Source organism: Arvicola amphibius, chromosome 8, assembly GCF_903992535.2.
Source record: "Arvicola amphibius chromosome 8, mArvAmp1.2, whole genome shotgun sequence".
Taxonomy (NCBI): Eukaryota; Metazoa; Chordata; class Mammalia; order Rodentia; family Cricetidae; genus Arvicola; species Arvicola amphibius.
This window is the reverse complement of record NC_052054.1, coordinates 108,132,621-108,159,483: the sequence shown is the minus strand read 5'-3', so window position 1 is coordinate 108,159,483 and position 26,863 is coordinate 108,132,621.

The window sequence follows — 26,863 nt, the reverse complement described above, 5'->3', positions numbered from 1 at the left end:
TAAATAACTGCTTTATAAGATGGTGCAGTGTGTGTGTGTGTGTGTGTGTGTGTGTGTGTGTGTGTGTGTGTCCATGTGCCTGATTGTGAAGAGGACAGAAACTTTGAGTGCTCTGCTCTATAATACTCTAATATATTCACTGAAGACAGAATCTGTCTCTCTATTTTTTGGCTAGACTTAGGGTGTGCCAAGCCCTTACATCCTCCTCTTCTTCTCCCACCAAACTGGAGTTACAGACAGCCATGCCCAGATTTTACATGGGAGTGGAGGATCCAAATTCAGATTCTCGTGGTTATGCAGAGAGCTCTTTAACCCACAGGACCATCTCTGTGGCTCACAATATGACTCTTGCAACACAAAACAACTAACCAAAACTCTAGTATTGTTTTTTATTTGATAACAGACAATTATCCCCCTGAGTAATAGCTTTTCATTGCTCTCTCACATAGATCCAATTTTGGAGCACAACAGCAATCCAGAAATACTTAATACCTGAATGAGCCATCACATGGACTACTTCTATAATTGCTCATGCATCATAAGTATCTTCACATTTCCTATAAGGAGTCTAAGTGTTAGGAAATGGTTAGCGAAATTTTCACCCAAAGGTGTCTCACTCTGACAGGAAGTATGAAAGCAATAAGTTCCCTAAAATGTATTGCGATTTCATAATGAAAATGTGTCACATGCTGAGAATCAATGGACAGCTAAAGAGGTATTCAGTTGAAATTCATTTAATTATTCCATATACAAATTAAAATTCAGAAAGTGAATTTCTAATGATATTTACTAATTTAATCTAATTTGAGTCTTATATTCTTTGTTTCCTTCTTTCTTTGTCTTACATGAAGCCTATGAAGATGAAGTCATTTATAGCATAGATAATTGGAGATAAACTGATACACCTTACATGGGCACTTTGGTCCAGAAACTCTAGTACTGAGATGTTAAAACTACAATTCATCTATCTGTTGGGACTTAGCTATAGTTCCCTCCAAAGCAAGTCTTCTGTAGGCCAAGTTACATAGCATGTCTTCCCTGGTGAGCTTAGCCTCTTGATGCTGGCTTATTACTCAGAGTCTCTATAAATTTGACTGGAAGACTGGCTTTCACTTTAAGAGATCCCAAACAATAAGGAAATGTTGACACCAAAGGTAGATCTTGGCCTCTCCAGCCTGCCACAAGGCACCAATAGCTCCAGAACTATGTGAGAAGAGACAATGAGTTTAATACAAAGGCAGGTCTGAACTACTGCCTAGGTAAAACATGAGAAATTCTTACACTCAAGGCTAAATTTCAAAAGCCTTCCTAGAAGTGAAAGAAGCTACTCATTTTATCTTTAAATAAGTGCCCGTTGATGTAGAAAACCTTCCTAGGCCTAGTGTAGCAAATCTTTCTCTGTCCCGCCAGTCAGTTCCCAAATAAATGACATGGAGACTTCTTATTCATTATGAAACTTAATAAATAGCTTAGTTTTGTTTATAACTAGCTATTAAAACTGAAATGAACACTTTTCTACTAATTTATGTGCTGCCACATGGCTTATGGCTTGTTACCTCATCTACATAGCCTGCTCCTCTATGTCTCCTGGGGATTCCACCTTTCTTCCCAGCATCCTCTGTGCTTGGAAATCCTGCCTAGCTATTGACCTTTCAACTTTTTTATTAAATCAATTAAAAAGACATCTTCACAATGTACTAAAAGATTATTCCACAACACTGCAGAAACATTTGAGGGAGAATTTCATGTATTAAAAACCAAATACAAGAACTTCAACTGAGCAGCAAGAGGTGTAAACTCACAGAAGGAGAAAGAAAGAAATCCTATCTTCTCTCTTATTTAATAGCCTGGGGTTTTGTTTTTCTTTGAACAAACTTGAAGGCAGCAAAGTTTCATGAAGGAAAATCACCCCTCTTGTGTCCTCTTCAGGTTGGAGAGAATTAGAAAGCTGTCAGTGATTGCAAGGGAGGTGGAATGGAAGACATACAGTTCCCAGCTTCCTGTCTCTGCATTGATTCCCCAGATTTCACTCAGACAGCTGTTGCCAGCAAACTGAAACTTGCAGCTCATTGAGGGCTAATAACTCCCTCAATGTGATGCAGCACTTGGGATCCCACCTGCGTCTCGGAAACTAGGAGCCTCATTAGTTTGATGATTTTTATTGACAGCTAAAATTAAGTTGGTGATATTTATTAGGGCCCGTGTTAACAATTTTACTTGAGTTATATCATTTATTATTTTCATCAATGCTGTGAAACAGACCATGTGGTTATTTACAGCTTATCCCTGAAGGGAGAAAAACAACGATATGAAGAGGACAATTATATTCTCACAATAGCACAATACTTACAGAACAAGAATAAGTTACAGAATAAGAATTCAAAAAAAATAAGATTTCTTATTATTAGCTACAATCCTATATTATCTTGGTTTCACCCGGGTTCAATGGTTCTTTAGTGAAACAGAAAAGGCAAACTAACATCTAGGTGTATCACATACACTTTAAGGAACAAGGGACACTGGAAAGGATGCGAATCAGTCTCAGAAAACGATTCAATGAGCTTCAGGATAAGCCGGATTCCTCAGACAACATCAAGGCAGAAGCAGAGGGCCGAGAAGCATGCTTTCCGTTGCCAGGTGAGTGCTTGACAGTGAGTTGAAAGACCCAGATGAAAGCTATTTCTGCAGCACACAAGTGAGACACAGCCTACCCTGTGGCTGTTCCCCTGTCTCCATTTCAAATGTGTTGTACTGAAGGCTAGGGGAAGTCTTACCGAAATGCAAAAGAAGCTGTAGGGGAGGAAGAGGAGAGAGGAACTAGACAGGATAGTGATGGGGAAAGAGAGGAGAAGCTAGCCTTACAACCCACACTGGAGCAGGCTTCCCAGGCTGATGACAGTAAAGACTAGGGATAACTGTAGATCATATTTGATGGTTTTATAATTAAAACTGGAATGAGAGTTATGATTAGTAAGCCGACACAAGCTACTGGAGAGCTCTGGGTTCTCTGAGAGCAACAAGCACCCTATGTTGAAGACAAGGAATCAATGAAATGCACACCAAGTGGCTGTATTATTGTTCTGCCTTTGCTTATACCTCTTTAAGTTTTGCTATGGAATAAAATACTAATATAGCCCAGTTTTCCATCAATAGATGAATGGATAGTGAAACTGTAGTACTTATATAAAGTGGAATACATTTCAATATGGAAGGTAAATTAGATAAAAATTTCATAGAAAATTGATTTATAAACTATAAGTGGGATCACACAATCTCACAAATAAAAAAGCTACCTGCTTTCCCTCATGTGTGGATTCTACACTATCCATAAACACATACACAAATGTAATAAAAGATGGGTAACTTGGTGGCGACATAGAGGTTGGATAGATGAATACAATGGGAAACTGGTTAAGGTTTTAGTGTGTGACTGGAGGAGATAACCATTCTTTTTATCAGATTAGTTCTAATGTATTGAGATTTCAAAAAGAGGGAGGTAATGAGGAAGGGTGGGACTCTGAGCAACACAGCATACCACCCAGCAGACCTGGGCAGCAAGATTAATTCCAAGTTCCTGTGCTATTGTAGCAGGGAGACTCAAAATACACTGACAGTCTTCTCAAAGGTAATTGTACTGAATACTTGGAGAACAGGAGCCTAGAGTGTCAAGGTATTTCACATTACAGCTGGGTCCTGCTGGGAAGCTTAGCTTTACTGTCTTGGCTTCTAAAATGAGTAACTATAAAGCCTGGGGTTGGACCTCAGCCTATAATATCGTTATAGCCTCTGATTAACCCTTTACAACGTTGCCTTATAGGGTTAAGAAAATATTTTATGAATCTCTTCTCCTAAATAACCAATACTATTGAAGGGGGTAGGTTAGTAAGAAGGGAGAAAACATCTAATTTAGAGGGATAGACATTGCTGTGTAGAGGAGATGTGGATATAACCATACATGTTCTGAAAGCAGGGCAGGTTTATAGGACTTAGATTCCTGGACACTTGATTTTTCTACCACTCCCAGAAAGGAAGCCGAAGCAGCATGCTCCTGTTGAAATAGAAAAGTTATACAAAGAACTCAAGAAATTGGGTATCGAAAGAACAAATAATCCAATAAAAAATGGGATACAGAAAACAGAAAACTCTCAACAGAGGAAACTAACATGGCTGAAAGACACTTAAGAAAATCCTCAACATACTTAGCCATCGGAGAAATGCAAATCAAAACAACTCTGATATTTCATCTTACACCACTTATGCTGGAGAGGATGTGGGGTAAAGGGAACACTCATCCATTGCTGGTGGGAGTGCAAACTGGTACAGTTGCTTTGGATTTCAGTATGGCAATTTCTCAGAAAATTAGAAAACAACCTACCTCAAGACCCAGCAATATCATTTTGAGGTATATACCCATAGGATGCTCAATTGTACCACAAGGACATGTGCTCAACTGTGTTCATAGCAACATTGTTTGTCATAGCAGGAACCTGGAAACAACCTAAATGTGCCTTGACTGAAGAATGGATAAGGGAAATATGGTACATTTACACGATGGAATACTACATAGCAGAAAAAAATGACATCTTGAAATTTGCATGCAAATAGATATATCTAGAAAACATCATATTGAGTGAGGTAACCCAGACCCAGAAAAATAAATATCATATGTACTCACTCATAAGTGATTTTTAAACATAAAGCAAAAACAGCCTGCATTTCACAATCTCACAGAACCTATACTCAATGAAGACCCTAAGAGAGACATACATGGATCTAATGTACATGGGAAGTAGAAAAAGACAAGATCTCCAGAGTAAATTTGGAGCACAGGGACCATAGGAGAAGGTAGAAGGGGAGCGGAAAGAAAATATAGCTCAACAAAAACAATTGAGAAAAAAATGATGCCCAGCATCCATGGAGCTCTCAATATATGCTTGTTGAAGGAAAAAAAAAAAGAAATAGAAAAGCTGGGGAAACTGGCAAATATCCAAGCCCATTTTCCTTCTCTAATATTCATTACTTTAAAAAAGCCAAGCCCTGCAATGAGCCATTTCATGAGACACAAAAGCTGCAGTTTCTAATAAGTAATTCCAGATCTTCGTTATCCACAGGACAGGAGAGAGTTGCTTTCTCTTGCTTAGTCATTGCCAGTTAGCCAAGGAGAAAGCTCCTGAGTTTCCTCAGTGCAGGGAATAATAAATATCTGCCATTAAGAGATCAGCTGCTCTTTAGTTACCTGGTTCTTTAAAAGTGTCTCTCTGAGTTATTGTTCCTCTCTGTCTGGCTACCTACTAATTAAGAGACAGTCTTTGGCCCAACTGAAGTTGTTTTGTACGCAAAGTGGAGAGAACACAGGGATAAAACCCCAATTAAAAGGCTCTACATTCTAATTTCTGTGACTTTCTCTACGAGGCAGTATATATCACAATGTCTCTAATACCTGTCCACTATTTATAGCTGTGTTAAAAAACAGAAGTGGCCAAAGCTCTTATACAGTGTTTTCGTAAAACAGCCATAGTACTTACATAGATAATTCCAAATGAAATTATAAAGAAATATGACCTTTGTTTGAAGGTTCAGGGCAGACAAGATGGTTCAGCGAATACAGGTGATTGCCACCAAGCCTGATAACTTAAGTTCAATCATCAGGTCCCACATGATGGAAAGAGCCAAGTCCCCAAAAGTTGTTCTTTGACTTTCACAGCCATCACAGACACCCAGACACACCAACACACACACACATGCACGCACGCACACACACACACACACACACACAGAGAGAGAGAGAGAGAAATAGAGAGAGAGAGAGGAAAGACAGACAGACAGACAGACAGACAGACAGGGACAGAGACAGAGACAGAGACAGACAGAGGCAGAGATAGAAAGACAGAGACAGAGAGTAAATAAACAAATAACAAATCAATATAATTTAGTTTATTTGTACTTTAAAGGACATGGTTAGTTCTAAGTTCTGTAGACAGGAATAGCTAAGGACTGTGTAATAGTTGTGCAAATCTCTGGTTCACAGCATTGTTGCTGACATATTTGAAGCCTGAAGACTATAGATTGATGTCAGTCTCCACATACTCATTCTAGAACATTTCACAAAGAAGTCAACCTTTACAGCCTCAGTATAATCCCCAGGGTTCTCATCAAGAACAGAGAGAACTGTTATATCCTCTGACCTCCATAGCCTTTCAATCACACACACAAACACACACACACACACACACACACATGCACGCACACATGCACATGCATGCACGCACACACACATGCATGCACATACACACACACACACACACACACACACAGATACACACAGTATATTAGATAATTGAACCAAAGATCATCCACCCTAATCTAGTTGCCAGTTTAAACTCTTACCCTCTCAGATGAAGTGCTCCAGTCTCTAACTTGTGGCTTATAGCCAGTGAAGCTCTTTCTTCTATTATTCTGCCTCTCTAGCTGCTGGCTTCACCAGATGTCAACAGACCTGTATGTGTCAAGGCCATCAGTTATTCCTGATAAACAGGAATGCAGACGGTATTAAAATCAATTGCTGTCTGCATACCTCGTGAAAAACTGTATTTGATTAGCTTTTGAAGACAGGCCTTGGGTATCACTTTTTCTTTTGTAAGAGAAAAATAATACTGTATTTACCTAAATCGCTTGCTTTCAACAGAAATATTCATATGTACACATACGATTTTCTCTCCACAAAATGTAAGCTCTTAGGGTAGGGATTGTAAATGTAGTAGGAGACTGCTTTTTTGTTCCCGGCAGCCCAGACATAAATAATCACACAGAAAATATATTAACTACAACACTGCTTAGCCAATAGCTTAGGTGTATTTTCACCTAGCTCTTACATCTTAAATTAACCCATTTCTAGTAATCTGTGTATTTCCATGAGGCTGTTGCCTCCCAACAAGTTCATGAGTCTTTCTCCTTTGGCAGCTACATGGTGTCTCTTTGACTCTGTCTATTCTCTTTCTATCTCTTTCAGCCTGGCTATATTCTGCCCTGCCATTGGCCAAAGCAGCTTCTTTATTAACCAGTGGTAATAAAACATATTCACAGCATATACAGGGGAATCTTACATCATCTAAGTACACAGGCATTTGAGTGTCAAATGTTTCCCGCAGCCTCCCGTGTTTGAACATTTGTTTTCCCAGTTGGTGGCACTGTTCTGAGAGTTTGTGGAAGAGTGCTCATTTAAGACATGGTTCCCTAAGGTAGGGTCATTGGGGCAGGTCTCAGATATCCAGCAAGCTCTGTGTCCTGTCCCCAAACAAATCTACTAGGAGGGCCCAAGGTCTTGGGCCAAGCCTATCAGAAGGAATAGATCTCACCATGAAACAGTCTAGCAAATCAATTTTCCCTCTCTAAGTTGCTTAGGTGAGGTGAGTTGTCACCACAATGAGGACAGTTAGTTATACACAGAAGGAAGGAGGTGAATAAAATCCAACAGGATGAACCAGGAAAAGACGAGAAATGAGGTGGGCAGAGCTCACTCTGTGTGTAATGGTGATTTCCCTGACAGGTTGATTGCTTTGAATGAATCTCTAGGTCAAAGTCAGATGGCAGTGAGACACAGACATCCCAAGCTCCTGCTTTGACCATAACCAGTACACAACTCTTACTAAAGTACTGCAATTATTCTTTTTTAATTTACTGTTTTACAGACAATAAATTTAGTTTACCTGTTTTGTTTGTTTAGTTATGAGATTGCCATTTATTTATATTTCTCCATGCCCTTTCCTCCCTCCACATGTTCCCAGAATACCACCTCCCTGCTCTCCTTCAAATTTGTGGCCTCTCTTTTTATGAATTGTTATTGCACACATTTATTTATTCATTTGTGTATGCATATATATTACTAAAAATAACCTATTGAGTCTTTGTAATGTCACATGTATGTTACGTGTAATGTTTTAAGGGCTGATCATTGGCACTGCGCAACTGATTGGTTTGGGCGTGCTCTTCTCTGGAAACAACACCCCTCCACGTCCCAGCTTTAGTCAATTGTCTATTGTTCTTGTTGTAGAGTAGAAGCTCATGGGCTTTTCCAGCTCCAGTTTGGCACATCTATTGGTAACCTTGTTCAGCATTTAGCTCACATTTAGATGTTGAGTCTTTATGGGTATAAATTTTGATATATTAGAAGATACAATCTCACATCACAGTCCCTGATTCTCTGGCTCCCTTTTCTACAATGTTCCCTTGAACCTTAGATATAGAAGAGTTTTTGGAAGTAGCCTTTGGAACTGGACTCCACAACACTGCATCATGATTCTGTGGTTTTCTGTAGAGGTCTCTGTCGGTTGCAAAGAGTAATTTAAAGGCTATTTTAGGCATTACATTTGTTTAAGATTTATTTTATTTTAATTTGTGCATCTCTCTCTCTCTCTCTCTCTCTCTCTCTCTTTCTCTCTCTGTGTGTGTGTGTATGTGTGTGTGTGTGTGTGTGTGTGTCTGTGTATGCCACATAAACACATATGCCCACAGAATCCAGAACTGAAGGTACAGCTGTCAGCTGCCCAATGTGAGACTGGGAACAAAACTCAGGATCTCTGGAAAAGCAGAAAGTGCTCTTCACTGCTGAGCCACCTCTCCATCCCAAGACATTACTTTTATCATCGCACGTATATACAGGGTGAACCACACTAAACCTGGGAGACTTGCGATGGAACAGGAGCACAGCATGTGACTACACTGACATCCTCAGCCAGTTTATCCGCAAAAGTCTCTGGGGACCATGACAGCCAATCGTGTCTGCACTAGAATAAATGCTCTGTGGATGGAGTGGCTGAATCGTCAAGTCAAATCCTCCTGCATTGTGTCTCTCTGCAGCTGAGTGGAAATTCTCTTGGAGCCAATGTTACCAGAATAAAACCAAGCCAATATGGTTTTCTGATGATGATTAGTGGTCAAAGGGTCAACACTTGAAGTGAAAGCTTCCTGGTGGCCACACACTGATTGAAAATGGGAAAGAAAATCTGCCCAATGGAAGATGCTAAGGGATTTAAGAGTCCTGCAGCGATTAGATAAGAGGAAAAAGAGAAGCAGGGGAGAGGGAGGAGGGAAAGGAAGAGGAAGATGATGAGGAAAAGAAGAGTGGAAAAAGGGGAGGGGGAGCTTAATGGTGAACAGAAAGCAATGGGTACATCACCTGTTATTTGAAACCAAACCCAGCCACAGGTCCCAAGTACATTCATTATACTGTCTCATTGTCTAGGACTCTAAAAGTATGCTGACAAATATTTATAGAAGAGACATTAATTCTGAATTTAGATTTTGATTTTGTTTATTAAATCATTATTTATTTTTATTAAATCGTTTTTATTTAATTAATCATTAAAAAATCTCTCTCTGTCTCTCAGTGTGTGTTTATGTGTGTGTGTATATGTGTATTTGTGTGTGTGTGTGTGTGTGTGTGTGTATGTGGTGTTCAGAGTGAGACTGGTCCCCATAGGTTCATATATTTGCAAGCCTAGTCCCAGTTGATGAGCTGTCAGTGAAGGATTAGGAAACATATTGGAGGAGGTGTGGCCCTGCTGGAGGAGGTGTGACCCTGTTGGAGGAGGTGTAATCACTAGGTGTGAAATTTGATGTTTCAGAAGCCCACACTAGGCCTAGTCTCTCTCTCTCTCTCTCTCTCTCTCTCTCTCTCTCTCTCTCTCTCTCTCTGCCTATGGATCAGGATGCAGCTCTCAGCACCATGCCTGTCATACAGGCTGCTGTTCTCCCCACCATGATGATAGTCAACTACTTTCTGAAACTGTAAGCAAGCCCCCAACTAAATGCCTTCTTTTGTAAGAGTTGCTGAGGTCATGGTGCCTCTTCACAGCAGTAGAACAGTGACCAAGACAGTTTATGTGTATGCACAGGTGAAGGCCAGAGGCCAGTATTAGGTATTTTCATCTGTTGCTTTCCACCATATTTTTTTTGGCACAAGGTCTCCCTTTCAACCTCAATGCTACCAGTTCAGCTAGGCTGACTGGCCAGTGAATTCCAGAGATCTGCCTGCCTCTGACCACCCTGCACCAGATTACAAATGTGTACCATGGGGTCACTGAGCATCCTCACTCAGGTAGATCCTAATGCTTGTACAACAAACCCCACACCCACTGAGCGACTGCTCCAGTCCCATTACCACATTGAAAACAAAGCAGAAAGCACCATTCCACTCTGCCCCTCCTTCTTAGATACAGCCTCACTTTGTCAGGATGTTGTGATGTTTTGTGGCTCAAATCTCATCTACAGTGGACCCATCACCTACAAAATACCCACTTCCTGCATCGCGAGGTTATTAAAGGACAGAATAAATGACTTGTAGGAGTTAGCAAGTGATTAAGAACAAAATCATATGCTATTAAAAGTGGATCGCATTTGCTATGATGGATTGTTTTGCCTTCCTGGGTGCATTTGTGAAGTCTTTGAGACTATTCAAACGTCCAAGAAGAAATAAGAGAAAAATCTATTAAGTGGAAAATTCAAGGACTAGAAACCAAGTTTCTTAAAACTTTGCAAGTAACCATTACCAGATACACTTCTAAACTGCAGTGTACAACTCAAAGGAAGGAAATTATAAAAATTGCATTTATTGTGTTTGTGTGTGTGTGTATGTGTGTGTGTGTGTGTGTGTGTGTGTGTGTGTATACTTGACACATTGTGGGTGTGAAGCTCAGAGGAAAACTAGCAGTAATCAGTTCTTTCATTTCACCGCATGGGTTCCCTGGAACTGAACTCAGGTCAACACATTTGGCAACAAGTGCCTTTACATACAGAGGGATTTCATTTCCCCAACAGAGGGAGTTTATTACAAATCCTTCCCTGAGAGCAGGAGGATGGTAGCTGGAAGAAGAAAAAATAAACCCATGAAGAACTTGAATGAGAAAGGTCATAGGAATTGAACAGGGACCTTAAGCTTATTGAAAGATAGCTTAGATCTTTGCAACCCATGCTTTTTCCTTAAAGCAGTCATGGTTGGGGCTATTGCTGATTCATAGCTTAATATTGATTCATTTCAGTGTAGCTTGGAGCCCATGTTTAAGATGCTGGAACAGAGTGCTCGTACCTGAACTCATTAAACATTCTTTGAATTCTTACTATATTTGATATTCATGAATTTTATTGATGTTTTAAAATCACAAAAGGCAATTTTCAACTTGCGTGTGAACTTTCTAAAATCTATAATGGCAAGAAAATGAAAAAATACCTCCAATAGAAAACCCAAATAGGAATGAAAACATACTAAAGAACATAAAGAACTTGTAAATCCTCTCCCATAGAATTGCTGTTAAAAAATACAGAGTGAATATTGCCCAGTGGCCTGAGCCAAAGAACTGATGATTCTAAGGTAATTCTCTTCAGCATTTCCTGCAGGAAAACATCTCTGGTGGGGATGTTGGACTGGCTATTTTTCCTGTCAAGATTTATATGAAGTTGAATTAATTTACATTTGAAATACATTTTCCCTCTTAGGGAGAACGTTAATAAACATGGTTTTAATGAGTATCCAACGCTGTTAACCTTTTATCACAAGGCTCTCCCGCATGCGGGTTTTTAACTGAAAGGTTTCTTGAATGCCTCAGACGCAAGGACAGGAGACCAAAAGGGGAGACGCAGGGAGTTTGAAAGACTCTGACTTTTCATGCTGCACACCTGAGGTCCCTCTGCTTAGCACCAAGCAGTCTTTTCAGTGATTAATAAAGAGAGCCCTTGATCCCAGCTTTTTGTTTGATCCACTTCTATTCTGGCTCATCTTTGATTGGACAGCATTTTGTTGTTCTTGTGGCAGGTGAAACAATCAGAGTACTTTGTTGGCAGGTTCTTCTTCAAGCAGTGACATGAGACACCTACAGGGATGCGTAGTTAAGTGAAGCCTCTCCACCGTTTTTCCTTTCTCCTTTTAGTGTTTTAGAGTTATTATTTTGCTGTTTGTGTGGGGCGTGAGAGTGGGGCACAGCATGCGTGTGTAGGTCCGAGGATAACTTATGAGATACGTTTTTTTTTTTTCCTTCGACTCATGCCTCCCAAGGCTCAAACTCAGGCTACCAGGCCAGGCTGGAGGTGCCTTGACCTACCGAGTTATCTCACTGCTGGCCCTCCTCTCACTTCCTAGCAAGGTCTTCCGATCTCTGCCTCTGGCCCTAAAATCCTAAGTGCTGGATGCATCTTCAGATTTTACCATTTGCTTCGTTGCAGATCATGCTATCTGTTTACAACCCTCAGAAACCTCCAGGCGTCTCAGACAAGGGGCTCAGAAGTTGAAGCTGAACTTGTCTGCCACCTGGAAACTGAGCATCCAGTGTGGTTTCCTGAAACATCTGGATCCGATGGGAAAGTCAGCAGAAGAGGCCCGTGTCCTCTAAGACCATGCTTGCGCAAAGTGCCAGATGATCTTAAAGGGACCAAGATGTAAAAGCTAATTAGCTATCTCCCACCCAGTGTGGGACCCAGAAAAGTCATTCCTCTTCTCATGGGAAGGGCAGAAAGGGATTAAAATGAAGAGAGAGGACATGGTCTTCCCACCATCGCCCTCACTTGGATCAGGGGTTCTTCCCTCAAAGAAAACGGGAGAAGCAGAGATGAGCATTTCCATCCAACGGAATCACTGCTCAGGCGATGTAGATTTAAACTTATTGTTATGTGCACTGAAATATAAGCCCATCCCAGCAGTGGGGATAAAATCATAGGTAAAGATCTTCTGGCAAATGTAGAAAATAAAGATCACCATGCAAGCCGCAGTGCTTTAAAAACGTAAACAAATGTTTAAGTCAGTCTGGGTCCCAGCACTGACAGGATACAGGATCCCACCCCCAATCAAGAGGTTTTTCAGCTTTGATACCTTCTAGCAAGGAAAAAAGATCACTTTTCTCCAGGGGAGTCTCACTGGGTGCATCCACGAGATGTCAGGGTAGGCCCCCGTGCCCAAGAGTAGTTGACTGTCACAAAACAAATTCGATGGTATCATCCCGAACTTTTTGGTTCAATTTTCTTTATTTGGGCCTTTTTTTTTTGTCTTATTGATCGTTCACCTGTTTGATCTTCCTTTTTGCCATAAACATAAAGTTGGGTGGTTACATAGAAGGTAGAGGCAGGACGGTTAAAAGTCCAAGGCCATCCTCAGCTATGTAACTCTGAGGAAAGCCTAGTGTACATGATAACATGTATCAAAACAAGTAAATAGGCCGGACATTGGTGGCTCACGCCTTTAATCCCAGCACTTGTGAGGCAGAGGCAGGTGGATCTCTATGAGTTTGAGGCCAGCCTGGTCTACAAGAGCTAGTTCCACGACAGCCAAGACTGTTCCACTGAGAAACCCTGCTCAAAAAACAAACAAACAAACAAACAAAAAACAAGTAAATAAACAATTTATTGCCACTTACATAAAAATTTAATTTATGTTTATTTATATTTACTTGTGATTTATTAGCAGTCAACAAATTATTTGTACTCAAAACTCATTTTTTTTGTTTTTTTTTTATTGGTTTTTATTGAGCTCCACATTTTTCTCTGCTCCCCTCCCTGCCTCTACCCCCTTCAATCCTCCCCCAAGGTCCCCATGCTCCTAATTTACTCAGGAGATTTTGTCTTTTTCTACTTCCCATGTAGATTAGATCTATGTAAGTCTCTCTTAGTGTCCTTATTGTTGTCTAGGTTCTCTGGGATTGTGGTTTATAGGCTGGTTTTCTTTGTTTTATGTTTAAAAACCACCTATGAGTGAATGAGTACATGTGATAATTATCTTTCTGTGTCTGCGTGACCTCACTCAATATGATGTTTTCTAGCTCCATCCATTTTTCTGCAAAATTCAAGATGTCGTTATTTTTTTCTGCTGTGTAGTACTCCATTGTGTAAATGTACCATGTTTTTATTATCCATTCTTCCATTGAGGGGCATTTGGGTTGTTTCCAGGTTCTGGCTATGACAAACAATGCTGCTATAAATATAGTTGAACACGTGTCCTCGTGGCACAATTGAGCATCCTTTGGATATATACCCAAAAGTATTACTGGGTCTTGAGGAAGGTTGTTTCCGAATTTTCTGAGAAATCACCACACTGACATCCAAAGGGGTTGTACCAGCTTGCATTCCCACCAGCAATGCAGAAGTGTTCCCTTTTCCCCACAACCTCTCCAGCATAAATTGTCATCAGTGTTTTTGATCTTGGCTATTTTTATAAGTATTAGATGGAATCTCAGAGTTGTTCAAAACTCATTTGTATAAATTATTTTATATAGTTATATATACTGAGTCCCGTAAAAATTTCTTACATGAACAGGTGTCATAAGTGGGTAAAATTAAAGATTCCTGTGTTGAGAAGGTGAATATGGAAGGGTTTAGAGGGAGGATCGGGGAGGAACAAATGTAGTTAAATTACAATCTCAAAATAAATGGAAAACCATAAATAACGATTAAGAACAGAGTCAAGATTAAAAGCCCCGTTCTCCTGATCCCTGCGCTACGTCTTGTTGGCTTTATCACTAGGGCTAAGCCCATGAGGTTTGTTTTGCTAGCAGGTTTAATATTGGGAAGCACATCCTGAAAGCTTATATTTTAAACTCTTAGTAGATATACATTAATGAACTATGAATGATTTAGAATCCGTGTGAATGGTGTTAAAGTCCGGACTATACTTGGGGATGTAGCTCAGCTCATAGACTGTGTGGCTGGCCCTAATTTGATCCAATCATTGTAAAAAGATGGTGTGGTGGCTCACACCGTGCAATCTCAGTACCAGGAAGGCAGAGGCAATAGGAACCGAAATTCAAGTTCATTCTAGCTACATAGGGAGCTCAAGGCCAGTCTGGCCTGGAGACACTTTCTCAAGAAATAAAAAAAAAAAACCTGAAAAATATGAAAATATGAATAATAACCAGGTTTTTCATAAAATGGAACATTAAATGTATTCCAAACGTTTTCATATAAAATAGAGAAGAAATAGTTGAGACAGCGTGAAGCATATTATGTGTGCATGTTTTGCCTCATGAAACTGAGATAATAAGTAGAATTTGAAGAAAAAAATAGACGAAGAGAGAGGGTGAGGGAAGGAAGGAGTGAAGAGAGAGAGAGAGGAGAGGAAGACAGCAGAGGAGAGGGGAGAGAGGAAATCACAGAACTGTTTTCCTAGTCTGTAACTGTTCGGTGGGGACAGCAAAGGCCTTCAGAACTATGTGGTCATAGCGCCACCTGGAGGTTCAGTGAGAATATTTTTCAGTAGCGAACCGCGGAGGGGAACTGAGTGGCGGGAGGCTCTCCCAGTGTTTGCACCCCAGGACTTTTCCAGCCTCCAGACAGTTCCCAAATAAGGGCCTGGCTAAGAACTACCTTGAACTGCAATTTTCCACTTCAAAAACAGGTTCCAGCTTGAACCAAGGATGGTAAACAGGATCCATTGTGTAAATTAAAAAAAAAAAAAAAAAGACTAAAATCCAGAGTGCAGTTTTTGTTGTATCTTGTCAGAGAGAGAGGAATTCCACCGAGCTTGGTCCCCATAGACTGCTGGGAAACAGCCTTTGCATGTGGCCATTGGCGACAGATGCTAACATTCTACAGACCCTTTAGGAAAGAATGTCATTATGAAATGCCAATACTTCTCAGATTTTAATGTGTGTGCCAGAATTAAGATTCTTGTTAAAATCTGGGTGCTGACTCAATGGTTCCAGGGTTGATGTTAAAATCAGCAGTCCTGAAAAACGTCCCGTTGCTGTTGATCCTAGGGGCGCTTAAACCGAAGGTTTAGAGGTTATAAGCCATAATGCATAGACGTGGCCTGGAAGATCCCTCGTCTTCCTGTTTGAAACAGAATCAAATCAACTTCCCCTATGACAGTAAAGAGTTGGATTCTCATCCGGGTCTCTGACCCTCAGGAAAAGGCAATAAAACGTTACACTTGGTCCTATTTTAGAAGAAGGATCCCTACAAACTCACCACTTCCCTGTGCGTGAATATAGTTCATAATCCTGGGAATGTATACCTGGTTTGGTTTTCTAGAATGCTCTTAGAATTTTGAGTCCCTGCTCATGAAATGATGAAATGTATTGCTCTTTGGGTGAATCCAAATTTGCTTCTTTTGGATGTTCTGAATCGGCCTTACATGGACAAGCCCTGGTTTCTGAATGTTTGGTAGGATCCATAGGCAAAGGAATCTGAACCTCAGCTATTGTTCTTTCTTGGAAGTTTATTTAGTTTCTTTAATTGCTGTCCATTTTATTCAGGTTATTTATATCCCCTTTGTTCAGTTTCAATATGTGGATGCTTTCTAGAAACTTGCCCATTTTATTTAAGCCATTTTGTTGTTGACATAAAGTGGCTTATACTATTCTATTACCTGGTTAAGGAGGGAGTTTTTTGCTGAGAAATAGGTTGTTAGGTGATTCCATTGGAATGACACAACCTATGTCTGTGTTAACACATTCAGCAATGCCTACACCTGCACTATACATACCCAGATTTGCTCTGCCAGACTGCTCCCATAATATTTGCTCCAGAAAAGACTTTTCTCCACTATTTGCTTATGTAGAACTCACCAAATTTTTCATCTGCTTTATATCAGTGGTTACAAATTCACCTTTTAATGAATCCAGTTCTTCCCCCCTTTTAACACCCAGAGCTAAAAATGCATTCACCGTTGAGATGGTGTCCAAACTTGAAGCCCGTTACCTTGGTCTCTGATCGGTATGCATCGAAAGCAATATGGCGATAGTGTTCGTTGGCAGCCGGACTGCACCTTTCTGAGATTCCAAGGAGGGACAATGTGAAAGAAAACACTAGAAACTGGTCTTTCCATCATCATTTACTAAATGTAGAAAGTTATAGAATTTGGTAGCAGATGATGCACAGTTAGATATTGTTCCCCCACCCCATTACCATTACATGGTAACTTCATTTAAACCTTTAAACCTATTTTATATATCCATATATTTTAGGAAGTTTCTACACTAGTTAAGTTTCCATGTGGCTTTCTAAAAAGGGCCTATCCCCATTTCCTGCCCTCTACCCTCTCCTCCCATCCCCCATCCTATTAAATCCTTCCGTTCTAGGGATATATGTTGAAGGAGAGAGGAAGTGGGAAGATTGCAGTAACTAGAGGTGCTAGTTGGCTTTAAGGAGACATAGTTTTCCAGACAAAACAAAGCTGAGGCTCACATGAACTCACAGAGACTGTGACAGCATGGATAAAACCTACATAAGTGTGAGACAGACAAAAGCCCAGAATGGAGGAGGAAAAGTGGCCCGGAAATCATACTCTTAGTTAAGAAACTATTGGCCCTTGATATCCGCTGGTAGAGGGAAAGTCAGTTGTCTTCAGTGGAGAGACACTGAGTATATTAACCATACCTTTGTACTACTCAGCCAGCACAAACTGGACTCATGGTGGGGTTGTTTTGAGAGAGAGAGAGAGAGAGAGAGAGAGAGAGAGAGAGAATCTAAAGTTGGGTGGGCAGGGAGACAGAGATGGACCTGGGAGGAGGAGTTGGGGGAGGAGAACGGATGTGATGAAAAGACATTGTATGAAATTTCTCAAAGAACAAATAAAAACATTATTAAAGAAAAAAGTTATGAAATGCTTTGGGGGAGGATGTCATCTGGATATCAATAGGTCATTAAGGTTTCTCAGAATGTCTGGGTATTTTGAAATGTGTTTTTACAGTCTGAAGATCTTGGAGAAATCTGAATTCTGTCACAGAAGGTACTCTAAAGTGTTTGACCCAGAAAGCTCCTGGAGTCAGGCTTGCTAATTAGGACAGATGCTTCAATTAGAAAAGCAATTTCAGGACATTCTGCTTGGAAAGCACCGCCGCGCTGTGATGACCTGGCTGGCCCACAAGCTACAGTGAAGAGGAGGCAACTGTGTGTATCTGGAAAGACGATCCTAATGCTTTCAGAGGAGTGACAGGGGAAAAAGGAGGCAAATTCAGGTCAGAAGACTTGGGTTCTTTTCCACATGATGCAGCTTCCTTCACCGACAAGCCATAGATGCCCTTGTTAAAAAAACGCAAATGCTGTGTGTTGAATGAATGAATGTGTACAATGGCAAAGAGTCTGTGTGGGGAACAGACCAGAAAGGGGTGCCACAGAACATTGGAAGAGTTTTCTTGCTTGGGGACTGGCATATTGAGACCTTGGTATAGGTAAAGGAGGTTTGGGGTTTTGTTACTGTTGTTTGCTTTTTTTTTTTCTGGAAGATTGAATATTCAAGATGCTATACCAGGATACCCAAAATGATTTACTACTTTAAGCCAACAGTTTTAAGACATTTGCATGGTAGTTAAAGGAACAATTTGCCAGTATTTCACTTGCATTTTGAGTGATGAGAAAACTGAAATTGCAGGAAAATCATAATGACAGAGACCAGAATGACAGTTTTCTAGTTACCTCCAGAGTCTATAGTATTAAAACTCATGCATGTTCATTTATATCACATATTTCACATGTAGTATTTATACATCTTGCTTATACTACGTGTTTGGAAATCTTACATATGACCCCAGGTTTTGAGATAAAGAATATGTATTTTATGAGCTTCTTTTTAAAGTATATAATGCATCAATAACAATAGTAATCATACTATCACATATGACTCTTATTAATGCTATTAATAAGAACATTACAAGACGAAATATTGCAGATCTTGTTTATATAGCTAATGAGTGGAGTTTTGGACCAAGCCATCTTCTATATATTGGCAAGCTTGAGGTTTTGTGTGAAAATCCTAGCTGCCTCTGCCTTATTAAATAAGGCCAGCACTTGCACTTGTATTTGTTTGTTTGGTTGTTGAGACAGGGTTTCTCTGTGTAGCTTTGGTGCCTGTCCTGGTACTAGTTCTTGTAGATCAGGCCAGCCTCAAACTCACAGAGATCCACCTGGGTCTGCCTCTCAAGTGCTGGGATTAAAGGCATGTGCTACCATCGTTCGGCTAGCACTTGTAGTCTTAGAGACAACATCCTCTAAAACATTTGAAACTTTAGACAGACCCATAACAATTGATGAACTTGTCTGTAAGATGGAGTCAGGCACTAGAAAAATAAACGCCTTCCTTTCCCTGCCTCTCTGCTTTCCATCAGCAACTGGTTCAAAGATGATGTTATTTATGCAACTAATCAGAAGGTTCTTCAAGGATCAAAATGTATTCTAAGATACTTGAAAAGGTAATCTGTAAAATGAAAGTATTATTGTAGGCAGAAGTGTAGGTTATTTCTGATTTCTGGATCAATGCAGAAATGATGGTTGTGGTGCTTATTTTTAAAATTGCCAAATATCATCATAAAACCACTGAATCAAATGATTCACTGAAATATATACTGGAAATCCTAAACAGTTAAGAGCATGACTCTCTCTGAAGCATGTTAGCCTACCATTTCTGTATACTCAAGCTATCATTTACCTTTCTACATTAAAATAACATGAGCATGACATTTAAAGTAGGTAGGAAATAAGAACAGAATGAATAAAAAAACTAAGACAGAAAAGAATAGAGATTAAATAACTAAGAAAAATAACTGAGATGTTCAGAAGAAACTTTTTTTCCCCTTCAAAAGAATGAAGACAATACCTACAAGGCTACCTAAAAGTGACCTGACCAAAGACACCAATGAATGTGCTAACTGGAAGGGGGAAAGATCTTGGGGCCTCTACACTAAATAAAGAACTACAGGTGACTAAGAAATGCTGGAAACAATGAAGTAGTCTTTCCCACGTGAGAACACACTAATTGGTTATCCAGTGCCAAATGGTGAGCCTTGAAAACGCACACACAAATAGTATTATATGGACTGGACAGGTTGTATTTATATATTTAAAATATGGAATATATAATACATTGTATATTTTATCTATTTACCTATATCCATATAGAAAGAATATATATATATAGAAAGAGACAGAGACAGAGAGACAGAGAGAGAATGCCTCACACTTAGGTGCATACATGAGCAAGTACAAACAAAAATCACAGTCACAAGTGTACACACATAAATAAGCAAACACCAAACATAGTACACCATACACCATACACACGCGCGCGCGCGCGCACACACACACACACACACACACACATACACAGATTCTAAACTGTTTTGCTTTGTTTAGTCTTAACTGTAACCCAGAAATCAGTATTTTATAAAGTAGTGTGTCTTTAATAAAATTGGTTAGATTTATTAATATACTGTGTGTCTATGCATGTGAATTACATGTCTGTGAGAGTTGGGCACATATGTGGCAGATGATGCATGCAGAGGTCAGGATAATTTGGGAGAGTCCAGTTCTCTCCTTTCACTGTGGGCTCTAGGGATTGAACTCAGGTTATCAGACTTGCAAGGCAAGCATTTTAACCCATTTAGTGATCTTGCCAGTGGTAGAATCTGTATATCTAAGTGATTTCTTCAGATAACTTTTCCACATCCTTTGGGTCACTTTCTGAGTGCCTATCTGACCACTTTAAATGGCATTTTGGAACCATTGTCCTCTCAAATGGTTTTGAATTAAGTTAGGACTGACCAGGGCCTTCTGGCTTTCTCCTTCACTCTTATGAAGCGATCATATTACTGGACTTCTAGCTGAGCTAAATATTTCTTGGAAAGCCTCAGTGGTTCCACATGTTTCCATTTTGTGAGGAGGCCCATTGTCCACGTGTCCTGGGAAGAGCCTCTTTCCATTGCCGCTATTGTAAGGGAAAGCATCCAGCAAGTTCGTTCAACATTTCCATAAAAATGTGTGTTTATCCACATCACTGCCACACTGTTCCCACAGCTGGTCTTTTGATCTCCATGGTTCTTGTGCTTTGGCTATTTCTCCATATCCAGTTCCATGGTCATGAGGATGCTGGGATGACCATAGTTCCGGGTCTAGACATTCTTCAATGATACCACTGACCCTCACCAGGGTCCAACAGCATCAACTCCTTTTCTCTCCCATACAGTTTTCTAGCAAAAGCCCTCTGGTCTTCTACTTATATGTATTTTAATGCAGGAGGAAGTTTGGCATCTAGGTCCTCTGATAAGCCAGCTGGCCTAAACTCCCCTTCTGCAGCTGTGTGGAAGTTCCATCTGCATTTTGACCCCCATAACACAGACAGACAGTTTGATCTGTGGTTGGCTAATGTTTTTTGGCAATGAATCACATCATCTCATTTTGCACATTTGATCTAGGAAATTAAATTAGTTTGGATAACGAGAAAAAGCCAAATGATTCCTAAGGCTACAATGGAAAACACCCCTGGCTCTGTTCAGTGAGGACTGGAATCTTGGACTGGCAAAAGGCAGATTATTTATGCCCTATCTGCATTATGGGAGCGTCTTTCAACTCATCCAGACAAGTCAAAAAAATATCCAACACTAAAAACAATATGTTAAATTCTAGGGCGAATACCTACTAATTAAAGGACTCATGGAGTCTGACAAAAGATGGTTTTCAGCAGTGTTGCATGAAACTCTGAAGCACATAACACCCTCTGTTTAGCTGTTACTAACAGCAGGAAAATTTAACTATGAAAACCCCTCTCACATGCCTTGTGAGGACAGAGCTCGAGATCCAGTCCCAGGTTATCACCACTAAAAAGCGAATCACTCAACCAAATGGGGATTGCATTCATTCTGGAGCCACGAACCCTGACCTCTACCATGGCAGTTATTGGTTTCTATCTAAAATCCACTTAATGGCTTACTGTAGAAAAGAGTAAAATAAAAGCAAGAAGAGACTAAAGACAGACCACAACCAAAGCTCGTTGATTTCCCGTAGAAGCAGCTGAAGGGAAAGTTAAGCATGGTTGTAGGTGCTGCATGCTTCCCCATCCGTATATTCAGGTATATGTTTTTGCATTGCTCTGGAACACGGGGGTCAGTGAACAAGACTCTCACAGTGGAGAGACAGGAAGTACACAAAAGCCACTGGCACAAACCCTTAACTGTCAATTCTATGCCAAACGCCAGTTTGTTCAGTGCAGAATGTTACTTAACATGGAATTAATTCTTTTTTACCCTTTACATAATAAGACATTTAGATGCAAGAGATATGTCTAACAATCTATACTGATCTATAAACTTACTTAGTTTCTGAGTTCTGATATAAAGCCAGAGATTTGCTGCCATAAGATATCTGAGCTTACAAATATGTAAGAGAAGCCCAAGATGTTACCATTAATCAAAGGATTAAATCCGTCCCCAAATGGGTGAACAAATGTCTCCTTTCTAATGGAGGGATGTTTCAGAGAAGTGGAGAATACAGATCCAGCTGAGGGAAAAGTAAGTAGGGATGATTTTAGTAGCTTTGGTGTTCTGAATCATTAAAAGGAGATATTCAAAAGCATGACGTGGGAATGGGCTGCAAGGGAAGGGTGTGTGGTGGCGAGGCCTGTGCTGAGGATGAAGGTACAAGAGATATCAGACCTCATAGGAATCAGCCAGTCAGGGATTATTTTAAAGGTGATATGAGTAGTGTAAGAGTTAAGTTCCAAAAGATTCTTCAGAGCAGAGCAACACTGACTCTCTAAGCTCATCAGGAAACCCAAGAATCAGAACAGGAAAATAGCTATTATAGTAATGAGCTCGCTGGCTTCCTACACAGCCAAACTTGAATAAACATCTGCAATTAACCCAGCCATTCAGATTGAGACCCTAGGAAATTCATCTTCTAACATCCAAGGCATACTGTGGAATTGATATAGGAAAATCCCACGCTCCATAGAGGCAAAATAGCAAATACTACTGCATGTATCTTCTATTTGCATAGTAATAAATCAGTGGAAAGACAAGTCACCACACCAAAATGAGGATGGGGAAGGCACAGCAATGTAAATCTGCTGAAGAAATAATGCAGCCTAAGTCAGAAACGTGGAAATGATCATGGATGAGTATAACACCGGAGCAGCCCAGGGATTATGGCACAGAGGACTGTCAGGAAAGAGATGTCATGCCAATAGAGTTCTGATTTCTAAAGCTTAGCAAATAGAGTGGCCTCTGCAAGAAGGCTGAGAACATCTCAACACATGCCAAGCACTATGCTCTGGACTGTAGACTCAATTCCCTGATTTAGAAGAAAGGAAGAACACAACAAGAGAATATAGAAGCCTCCAAAATGAACTGACTGGTAAATTCTGACAATGGGATCCAGAGCAAGAGTGAGAGGCTGTTTCATGCTTATGTAAAGAAATGGAAGCTAATAAACAAATGTCATTATTGGTCAATAGGAGTCAAGTATGCATTAACTATTATTTCTTTTCTTTCTTTCTTTTCTTTTTTTCTTTCTTTCTTTTTTTTTTTTTTGAGGCAGGTTTCTCTGTAGCTTTTGGAGCCTGTCCTGGAACTAGCTCTTGTATACCAGCCTGGCCTTGAACTCACAGAGATCCACCTGCCTCTGCCTCCAAAGTGCTTGGGTTAAAAGTGTACACCACCACCGCCCAGCTTTTTGTACACCACCACTGCCCAGCTTTTAACTATTATTTCTAACAGAAGAAAAGAAAAGAGACAATGAATCAGAGTATAGTGATTATTATTCTTTGCACTGTGTCGCATTATTTCTGCCATGGAAAATATCAATGGATGAGTGAAGACATCCAACTCTCATTCAGTAGTTACAGTTTTAGGTCGTATTTTTCTTTATATTTCTATGCTTCATGTTTTTCGATGGCATCACTAGTACGTGACATCCAGTGTCTTACACATAAATAATAAGTATTAATAAAAAGTCCTAAGTAGAAAAAGTTGTCAATGAAAATGAATGGTTCCTAGAGATAAGAAGCAATAAACATACCCAGTGATTGAAAATGGTAAGCCTTGCTGTCAATCAAACAAAAGCCATGAAAATGTTACAAAAGCTTATATAAATTAAGTTGAAGATGTTTTAAAATGTTTATTTCTTACTGATCCCAGGATAGAGATGAAAGTATTTCATGCACAGCTAATACAACCTTGCCAGATGGCAACATGTCAACACCTTGAATGATCTACACATATTTCCCTTGTTTGAATCTCTGCTGAAACAATATTGAAAAATAAAAGAATAAAACAGGTTATGTATCAATACATTGTACATCCTAGGTTAATATATACATCTGTGTAGACACATTGATATTAGTAATAGAAAAGAAATATTTAAATTTTGGAATAAAATATTTTTATAATAAGTGATTTATTTTATTCTTTGTTTTCTCATAGCTACTTTTATGTAATAGAACATTCATTGTTTTTCATATATATGACAATAAATGAATTAAAAGAGAATAGAAGAAAAAATCCTAAATAATAAACTCTATAAATTGCAGCTAATCAAAAAATGTGGAATTTATATAATGTAATTATAATACTGGTACAATAGCAATAGACTTTTGAAACCAGTTGACAGAATAAAAACGTCTCCCCCCACTCACCATTGTTTTAAGATGCAGAGTCTTTCTTTGTTACTTAATCTGGCCTGGAGCTTCTGGACTAGTTATCCTCCTGCCTCTGCCACTTAATATAGAAGTTACAGGTGCATGTCGCTATGCCAAGCAATTTAAATTTTCATAAATAAATTGTTAAAAAGTCTGAGATGCTCCAATTGCTCACTGTGTGCTTTTACTATAGCAAAATTAAATGATTTTTTATTTTATAAAGACATTAGTAAAAAACATATGAATTTCAGCAAAAACAAATGAAATAGAAAACTCCACAAACTTCACTGCTTATGGCTCACATGCAGATGCAAAAAACAATATCCAAAGCTGAACTCAGAAATAAATCATTATCATCAACGCTGCTTTATTTTTGGAAAAAAGGAAAAGAAAAGGAAAAGGAAAGCCCACAATTTATCCCTGAAAATTTGAAAATAATCTAAAGCTGTAATGAAATTAAGATACAGCTTTAAATGGGTAAATTCCTAAATAGAAAGGGGGAAGTGTGGAAAAACCAAATCAACAGCTAATTTGGGAGGAAAACAATCTAGCTCAGCTCCCTAAAGGCCTAATGAAGTGAAAAGGATCCAGTTGATAAAATCAACACATGACAGAGAATTCAGCAAAGGTCCTCTGTGTTCTGCAGGATCTCTCTTCAATCCTAACATATCTGCCTCCCAAAATAAGCCACTTAAGATTTGTGACATTGTTAAATGACCAAAATTTTTATTTTCATATAAAACATCGCACTTCACTCTTTTGAAATTTCCGATGATCTGAAGTTTGTCTTTGGAAGACCAGATGTGTAATTCCCACGTTTATCACTAGAGGGGAGGAAAACAAAAAGAATCAGTAGGTCCTCTCTGAGCCCAGCAGAGGAGGGACTGAAGAGGAAGCCCAGAAGAGGAAGGACCAGCAATCTATACATGTGGACAGAACTCACAATGCAGCCTCTGACTCAACCTTGGAAGGTTTCTGACAATATCAGAAATAGCAATAGTGTTCCACCAGGACAGTCTCCATGGCATCACAGTTCATTCTGGGCAAAGGTGGGCACCAGGGTTCCACTACAGACATAAACATGTGCACTGCTGACTTTACTGTGTTTGTATGATTTTCAGGAGAGCAAAACAAACCCTCCGCCAGACTGTTACTCCTTACTGTTGGCAGACAAATGTCACTTTTGCCCTCTCCTCTGGACTCCTTTACACCTCTTGCCAGAGTGGCTTCCCAAATTCAGTATTTCTGTTCTTTCAAAACTGCTTAGTGTTTAGGATGCTCTGGGGTCACAAAGCTGTTAGTGGGATTAGAAGAAAATCTCCAGAGCTTGGGAGCTGTGTTTCTTGGTATTGAAGAGCATAGTACTCTTCTGAGGTAGCCTGGGGTAGGAGTGGAGGTTATATGTCTCCATAGAAGTAAAGATGTCACTATGAATCCATGAGTTTAATGGCACCGTTCTGTCCAGAACCAGCAAGAGATCAAGCCAGTCAGAAACCCTTCATAGTTGTTGAATGGGCTCATCAAGCCTCAGCCCTAGCTGAGGAGCTTTGGCAGGTAAAAGCTGCTGGGAAAAAAAAGAGGGGTCAGTTTCCTTCAGAAACTTGGCTCCTGTTAGGATGCACATGCTCCAATGGATGGCCATACACCTGTGTACAAAAGGACAGCACTGAGTGGATCATGAAAAGAAGACATGGAGTTGGTAGGTGATGTGAAGGGTGTGCAGGAGGAACTGAATGGGGGTGAGGGATTGATACAATCAAATACAAAGAATGATTACACACACACACACACACACAACAGAGATGCCCCCATGATGACAGGACCAAGGAAGGCAAATATAAAATGTTGTTGCAGATGACTAGAACAGTAGGACAATGGCCTTGGGGACTCTGTGCTTCTAGGGGATGAGACCACTTTGAAGGTACTGTGAGAGAGCAAAGGCTTAACATCTTCCTTGGCCTTCAGTTTCCACAAGGTGTTGTCTCTAGAAAATAAGGGGACACTCTTGACAGACACTTTTGCTGCTCTTGTTTAGTATGACCAGGCTCACTCACTTAAATCTCAGTAGATCAAAGGTAACAGAGGAAAGAGTATAAAGAAAATGCAGCTTTATCTTTAATGCAATGACTTAAACCATGGGTGTTGTTAGAAGGGGTTGCTAGTTTGTTCCCAGATGCTTGCTCAGACCTGAAATAATCACACAGAAACTATATTATTTAAATAACTGCTTGTCTCATTAGCTCTAGCTTCTTATTGGCTAACTCTTACATATTGGTTTAACCCATCTCCATTAACTGTGTATCTCCATGTGGCTGACTAAAGTTTCAACATCTGTCTCCTGTGGCAGCTCCATGACTTCTCCCTGACTCCACCCTTCTTTCTCCCAGCATTCCATTTAGGTTTCCTTGCCTAGCTCTGTTCTCCTACAGCTCTGCTATAGGTTCAAAGCAGTTTCTATATTAAGCAATGATATTCCCCTCTGTA